A 7,426-nucleotide genomic window follows, 5' to 3' on the forward strand; every position below is an offset into this window, starting at 1 on the left:
TTGTCTCCATCCGTTATGAACTACCAGTGAAGTCTACAGGCCTCAGGTCCTAAAGGCTCAGGTTTTCGGGCACCTGAAAGCAGAAGCTCACAGGTGGCTACCTGAATACATCCATCAGTGATATATTTAGGCTGCAAAGAGGCAGTGGAGAAATCCCCTTGCACAGACAAGCACCGTGTTCCCTTACACAGGGCAGCCTCCTCCAGCCAAGGATCCTCTTGTATAAATTGCACAGAGGCAGTAGGCAGAAGGTGTAACCTGGCAGACTGATGTAACCTGGGACAATTTGGCTGCATTGATGTGAGGATTTCTTTCTCCTCACCTGTTCTGCACTGGAGGTTATGCTGTAGCTTCATTCCGCCACACTTCAGTGATGTTTGATGGTTTTATCTGCTCGCAAAGTTCCCATATTTTGCACAGAAACTTAGATCAAAGTTGACAACCAGCGAGAGAAACTTTAATGAAATTAAGAAATTACCTAAGAACCAGTCATCCTCTTTTCTGTGTTAACCTTTAGACACCAGCTACCTTGGTTTATAAAAACAAAAGCCTGCAAGTGTCCATGAAACATTTTTTTTCCCTTCATTGCTATACCAAAATCACAAACCTTCCAGTTTTCCAGAACCCTTTTTTTTTTTTTTTACAGCTCAGGTTCCTGCTCTGTTCAGACCCACAATCTGCACTAACAGCAATCCTTTGTAGTGCTGCTCCCAAGGCTCTCGTTTTGTAGGTACAAACATTGCTGCCACCAAGACAAGAAGGTCTGGTCGACCTTTGGTCAGAGAAAACTGTTCTCACAGAACAGAGCATAAAAATGTGTGGAGAGTGATCAATATCATAGCGTACTTTTGGCATCAGAGAGACCTTGTCATTTTGTTGAGGTACGTAAGTGACTGTTTTATGTTTCCCCAGGGAAACGCTCAGTTTAGATGGGCAGGTAATTTCAGCCTTCATCTTTTAACAAGCTGTTTATACCGATAGATTATTTCCTTCATGTCTTCCCTTACGATGCTAATAGACCGTGGGAAAAACAGAGTCCAAGAAATTGCTCATCTTTCTCTGGAGAATTCAAAATTACCACTCAGCGCAAAGAGGAGTAGAAAACCAGTCATCACCTATAGCTTCAGACCTTTCTTGAGAATGCGCCTGCTGAAGGAGGACAATTCTCTAACCCCTCCCTTCTCTTCCTTCAACACTAGCAACACCTGCCCTGTATGAAAATGAAGTAGGGATCTACCAAACTGAGCCTGAGGCTTCTAGGCACCTGCTTGTAGTCTGTAGTTCCCGTGACACAGCCATGTGAAAGTACTGCATGTCCCTTCCTTGCATTCCGGGATCTTGTATCATTCCTTTGTCAAGTGCAAGCAGAGATACCTTTCTAGGAACACAATGTACCTTCAGATCAGAGCAGGAGCCTCAGCATCGCCTCTGGACACTGGCCAGCGCTAGATGCCTCAAAGGAAGAATCAACATGAGAACTGGCCTGGACAATTAGGAGTTGACTTGCACACAGTGGAAATGTCTTAACTCACATGAGTTACAGGCTGAATTTCCTGAAATTTTAGAATTCCTGTCATTACTTTAATCAATGGTACACATCTGAGGAGTCCAGGAGCTAAGAGGTGAGACCTCATAGAGCTGCCAGCTCAGAGGTGCCTGCTATACAGCATTTTAAAACTCCTGTCATGCTCTCACCACCTGAAAGGCAAAGATGATGACTGAACCTAGACTTATCCACATCTCCCTTGGAGGCTCACAGCATTTCCCTTGCAGCTGTCCTTACATAGACAAGGTAGACAAGAAAGTCTCACCATTTAAACTCTCTGTTGCCACTGCATAAGATAAGAAGGCACAAAACAGGCAACACAAAACCAAGCTACACTGCACTGTCTACACACACGAGCTGAAAGTGAGCAGTGTGGGCTGTCCGCCTTTCCTTCCACAGTCACCCACTGAATTCCTCTTGGGCAGTTGTACAAAGCACAGCTGAATCAGGTGGGTTAAAGGCCCACCAAAAAATGACAGCCATTTGAAGAACTGAATTACCTTTACAACAAGCCCATTCTAACAACAAAAATATGTAGGCAATGCTTGGCCCCTCTTGCTTCGGAAATGCCAGCGCATTGAGTCATCGTATCTGATGACAGAAACTTGAGTACTGCCACCTCTCACCCTCATTTCTCCTTCCAATCACTGCTCCACTGCTTTTAGACCTCTCTCTGCCATGGCTGTCCAAAAAAGAAAGCAAAAGTAGTGGGAGAAGAATTATTGCTTAAGACAATTGGGCTAAGCCTGAAGAGGTGAGGATGGAGGAGACCATCCATCATTAAAGAGCAGTCAGGCAACGATTAAAGAAAGGGAAGGGACAACAGTCAGTGTGTAAAGAAGTCATTTCCATTCACTCTGATGAGTACATTAGAGATGCTAAGAAACATATCTAAACTACAGGGGTAGGTGTAGTGGCCTAAAAATAATTATAATGCTATATTTATAATAAAATGCCCAGTTTCAGAATAGAGAGCCTTCTTTTTTCAAATTCAGTGAGCATCATTTGATGTATCTAAATCAGGAAACGCTTCTTAATCAGGTTACACTGTCCTCATGGCTGTAACACTGTAAAGCCAGAGTAGTGTAATAGTATTTGCACAATTGTGCTAATATATCTCCTAGCATAAATGTTGGGATAGAAACAGGTACAGAGATATCCAGTAGAGAGCGTAGGGACATTCCAGATAAGCTTAGTGAATAAAATAGAGTGAAATTCTTTCTGGGGCACTCCCAGCAGTTCTATACCTTTCTGCAAGTCTGATCTGCTGGTAATTATACATCAAACATCACCCATAAATGCAGGTATGGTGAAGCACTTTTCTTGAGCCACTCAAGGATTTAAACAAACAAAACAAACAAACGAGAAAACACCAACACTTGGTTCTGGTGCTCTGGATCACTGCAACCTATTGAACAAAGCAAATAACACTTACTATATGTGAGAATTTGAATTTGTCAGAAAATGCTTTCATTTTTTTACTCTCTAGGATAAAAATATTTGATGAGAAGAGGAAAAAACATTTTTCACATACATTTTTTATGATGTTTTTCAGCAAGAAGCTCAATCCTAAAATATTTCCACTGGGAAAAAAAAAGATAGGCTTCTGCTAAAAACTGCTACCACGCAGAGGTAGCCATATGAGGCCGTATGGTGTGCACGCTCAGGCTAGCTGACACTCCCCCTAATACTCTACGGTTTTTCTCCCAGTTGGAAAAGCAAAGCATGCAGTATGTAGCAAACATTATTGAGCTGAAAACGTCCACAAAGGGAACCCAGATATCAGAGAGAGGTGGAATATGAAGTAACTAAGTGTGTGCTGGAGACCTGGAAGCAACACTACTCAAAACAACACTCTGCAGCTGCTGGGTTCTTTGAAGGAGGCTGGAAGGGAGAAGGAGGCTGCAATAACCCCTGTGGAGAAGTAAGAACGTGAAGTCTTGAAACAGAACATGTTATTTGCATGGGTAAGTATCCATTAGTTGTTTAGGGTTTCTTCAGCCCCTGTTTGAACTGGTATGACTATTCTGAATGACTGAACAAGCTGCAAACAGCTTGATTACAAACCATCAAGAAAACAGTTTTATTTGTATTAATCATAGTAGCCATGATCCCTGTGCCTTCCAGGTGAAGCTGTTAAGTGGCTGGGTCCGTTCAGCCAGCAAAGGTTATTCTGTGAAAAGGTTTGGGATTTTAATGTGATGCTGATACCCATTTTTCACTCTGTAGAAGCAGCATATAATTCAAAGTGAACAACATCTGTTTGATTTTCCTCTAGCTTGCAGCAAACAGCCTTTTGTTACCTGCCTGCAACACCTACCGAGCGGAGCAGACTGGGGTCCTACCACGCCTGGTGGGCTGTGAAACAGTGGGGCCTGCTCCCTCACTTGAAGCAGGCAGTGGCAGCAAAGAAAAAGTCCATTTGGCCAATTCACAATAGGACTGACGCCCTCATTGCTAAAAAGTTAATGGGTGTTAGAAACACACACACCCCTTCTGTCCCTTCTTCAGGGTTTATTTGTAGCATGTTCTGTTCAGTAACACTTAACCAGCTCCCACCCCTGTACTCATGGAAAAAAATGTATTAACCAAGGGTGCAATGATATTTTGAATCAGTGCTTGTATAGATGGCTTGGAACATCCATTGCTTTCCCACAGAGGGCTGTTCTTTGTTAAAGTTTTAATGATGGATCTTGGCTGTTCTAGTTGGCAAATGCCATTGTTTCTAAGAAATCTGTTAATAAATCTGTGTGTGTTTGTTGTTGTTTTAAACGAACACAGCAATATGTCTTGTAGCCATCAGTGTCTCCAAAAGGGGAGAAAAAACTCACAAAAACACTGCAGAGAATCCCTAACCACGGATTCAGTCATTAATATACATATATATAGTTTGCAGAAGAACCACTGTTCTTAGTAAGACCAATGGTCTTACTAGTCACTTTTTCTGAAGTACATATAACTAATATCTTGCATAAACTGCTTTACTCCTCCATATAGATTCATATAGAGGTTCAGATGATGGAAATCAGAGGATCCCAGATAAAAAGTGAGTTCCTTGCTTGCTGTCATTTTCTGGAAGTAGTGCAATCTAGAAAACATAAAATATATTTTTAACAAAACTTGCTCGCTTTCCTAGTTGCTTCTTCTGTAAAACTTTTATTTATTGTTGTGATTCAGAGGACTACTTTTTTAAGGGAATGATGAATTTTGTATGATGAAAAGTGTTCTTTTACGTATAAGTCCAGAAGCAACTGCCACCTCAGACTTGTGTATAAATTCACCTACAAACTACATGTCTTAATGGTACAATATCATTAGCATTACTGTCAGGTTAAGGAGGGCAACTCTTCCGGAAGTGATCATTCAACGAGAACCACTGGGGCTGTTTGGGGGTTCATCACCCCACACTTTTCATATGAAATTCTCATGAGCCTACAAAGTCTCAAATCTTCCTCCAAAGCTGCCAAGTGAGCAGCTGTGCAGAAAAAGAAACATTGAAGATTTGTATCATTTGTCCTTGGAAAGCTGTATATGAACCAACTGGGTGAGGCCTAAGACCTCAACTTGGCTTGAGAGTTGTTTTGTAATAATGGTATTAGGGCAATTACTATAGGCTTAAAATAAAATATGACTCCCAAATGAGAACACAGAAAATCAGCACTGGAAACTGTGACAGTCTCACATCTGCAACTTCATCTTTGTTGGGGTAGTGAAACATTTTACATCTCCAGCACAAGGAGCTGTGACCTGTGGCTCCAGGCCTGCTCTCTGCGACTTTAGTTCAGGCCTGAGCAGGCCATGGAAGCCCCGTCCTGGTGGGGATATGGTCCCAGGCCCGCTCCCACAGAGCAGGGGGCAGGTACAGCCTCGTGTGTGCCCACCACAGCCCCCCTGCTGCCCCTGCTCTGCCCCGGCCACTGGGCCAAGGCCACCAGCTATGTTTTTTACCAATTAACAAGAAACTGCTTGATACAGGCAATCTCTCTCCAAAGGGCTTCCCACTTGCAGAACTGTATGTTGTTATCTGAATGACTGTAATGGGGTTAATCCTTACTTTAATCTCACCTTTTATGTATGTAACATATATGCATACTATAGAACATTACATACACATATATATAGACGTATATACACGCACACAGTTGCATACACTGCCGTGCTTGCTCTCCAGGGGCTGTTTAACCCAGTGCTGACAGGCATGCAATGTACCAGCAGCTCACTGTAGTGCTTTCCCTCACGGACAGGTGGAGGATTTGGGCCAGAAACACAGCACTGCCGCTGGCTCTGAGCAGCGCTTGTTACCATGTGGATGTCAGAAACATGTCATCCTGGTTTCTGGTTTCCTTCAGAGCTGAGGTGATGCACGTAAACCCCTCTTAGGGCCCTGCAGCATCAGCTGCTTCAGGCCTGGGGAGAAGAGCCAGATTTAGGCATTTTTCTAGACAGAAAGCGAGACCAATTATTTCTGTCGCTACAGCTCTCCATTTCTAACAATGAGGGGTTTTGCATTTTAAAAGAAAATATTTAATCGGTCAATGCAAGATGATAGGTTTATTCTTGTGGGATGTTTTCTTCTGACAGTAATATGTAATTGCCCTTGATGAACTACACCTTTTTTTTTTTTCTGTTGTGCCCATGTGACTGTCTTCAAATTGGGTTACTGATTGTAATTTCAACAAGAAGTGGCTTTAAAATAGAAATTTTTAAGGAAAGAAATGATGAGGGGAAGGAAAAGGCTGACTGATTCTGCTTTATTTGATCAGTTATCAGAAATAAAAGCACTTTCTTTAAGAGTTTATATGATAATAATCCTGGTGTCCGGTCACTTTCCTTTTATACAATATTTTAAAATGCAGGACTGAGCAGGAGTGATAGGAGAGCATGTAATTATTGTTGCTTACTCGTTCACTTGTTCATAGCCAGTATCTGTACTGAAAGCACTGTAAGGAACACTTTGCAAAGGAAAGGATATATAAAATGAAAAGTATTTCAGAATCCAACAATTATTTTTAAATCAGTGGTAGTGATTGAATTATATTATTAAAATGCCTTAGCTGTTTTATTCCTTGTTTTGAAGGCTGCTTTAGGATAAACTGCTTCAATTTAAATCATATAATGTATTCCTAGGATTGCCCCACTTATTTCCATAAAGAATATGTTTAGAATGCATTTTTTTCCCTCCAAACTGTAGAAGTCTTAGATGAATGCACAACATTTTAGTAAGGTAGGATACTTACTTGGGCCATTAATAATTTTGACTATCTTTATTTCAGCCATAAATATGCTGAATATGGTGTTAAAAAATAATTTTATAAGTTTCACAGCTGCCAGAGACTATCAGTCTCCTGTGAATTGTGGTGACTGCCTGAAACGCAACCTTTATCTGGCCAAAGTCATGCCAGTAAGCTCCCCACAAGTTCATGCAAAGCTGTCAGGAAATAAGGAATTTCTTGCTCCACTTGGTAGTTCTCCCTGGTTTAAAAACTTTTGATTCATTTTGAATCTGTATTTGTCTGGCTTGTTTCCCACTTGATAGTGGGAATCCAAGTTCTTCCCTTGTGCCTGTCCTTGGTGCGGTATGGATGCACAGGCTGAAGTGAGCTCATTCCTGTTCTCTGCCTTATTTTTAAGCTACATGCCAAAATCCAGTATCAGTTTTAGCAGTGCTATATATAGAGATAATATTATCTCCAATATTCCTTTGTTTCATATCCAGGAATTACCATCATCCTTTTGCTGCAGTCATACATTGAGATGCTTGTTAGGTTTTGACACTCGTACTCTTTATGTTGCCTAAGAGTTGTCACTCTTACATCCTTTACAATGTTCCTACTTTCCAGAAGATAGCTTGTCATGCAGCTGACAGCCTGATTCTTATCA

The sequence above is a fragment of the Cygnus atratus genome, chromosome 1 (assembly GCF_013377495.2).
Source record: "Cygnus atratus isolate AKBS03 ecotype Queensland, Australia chromosome 1, CAtr_DNAZoo_HiC_assembly, whole genome shotgun sequence".
NCBI lineage: Eukaryota > Metazoa > Chordata > Aves > Anseriformes > Anatidae > Cygnus > Cygnus atratus.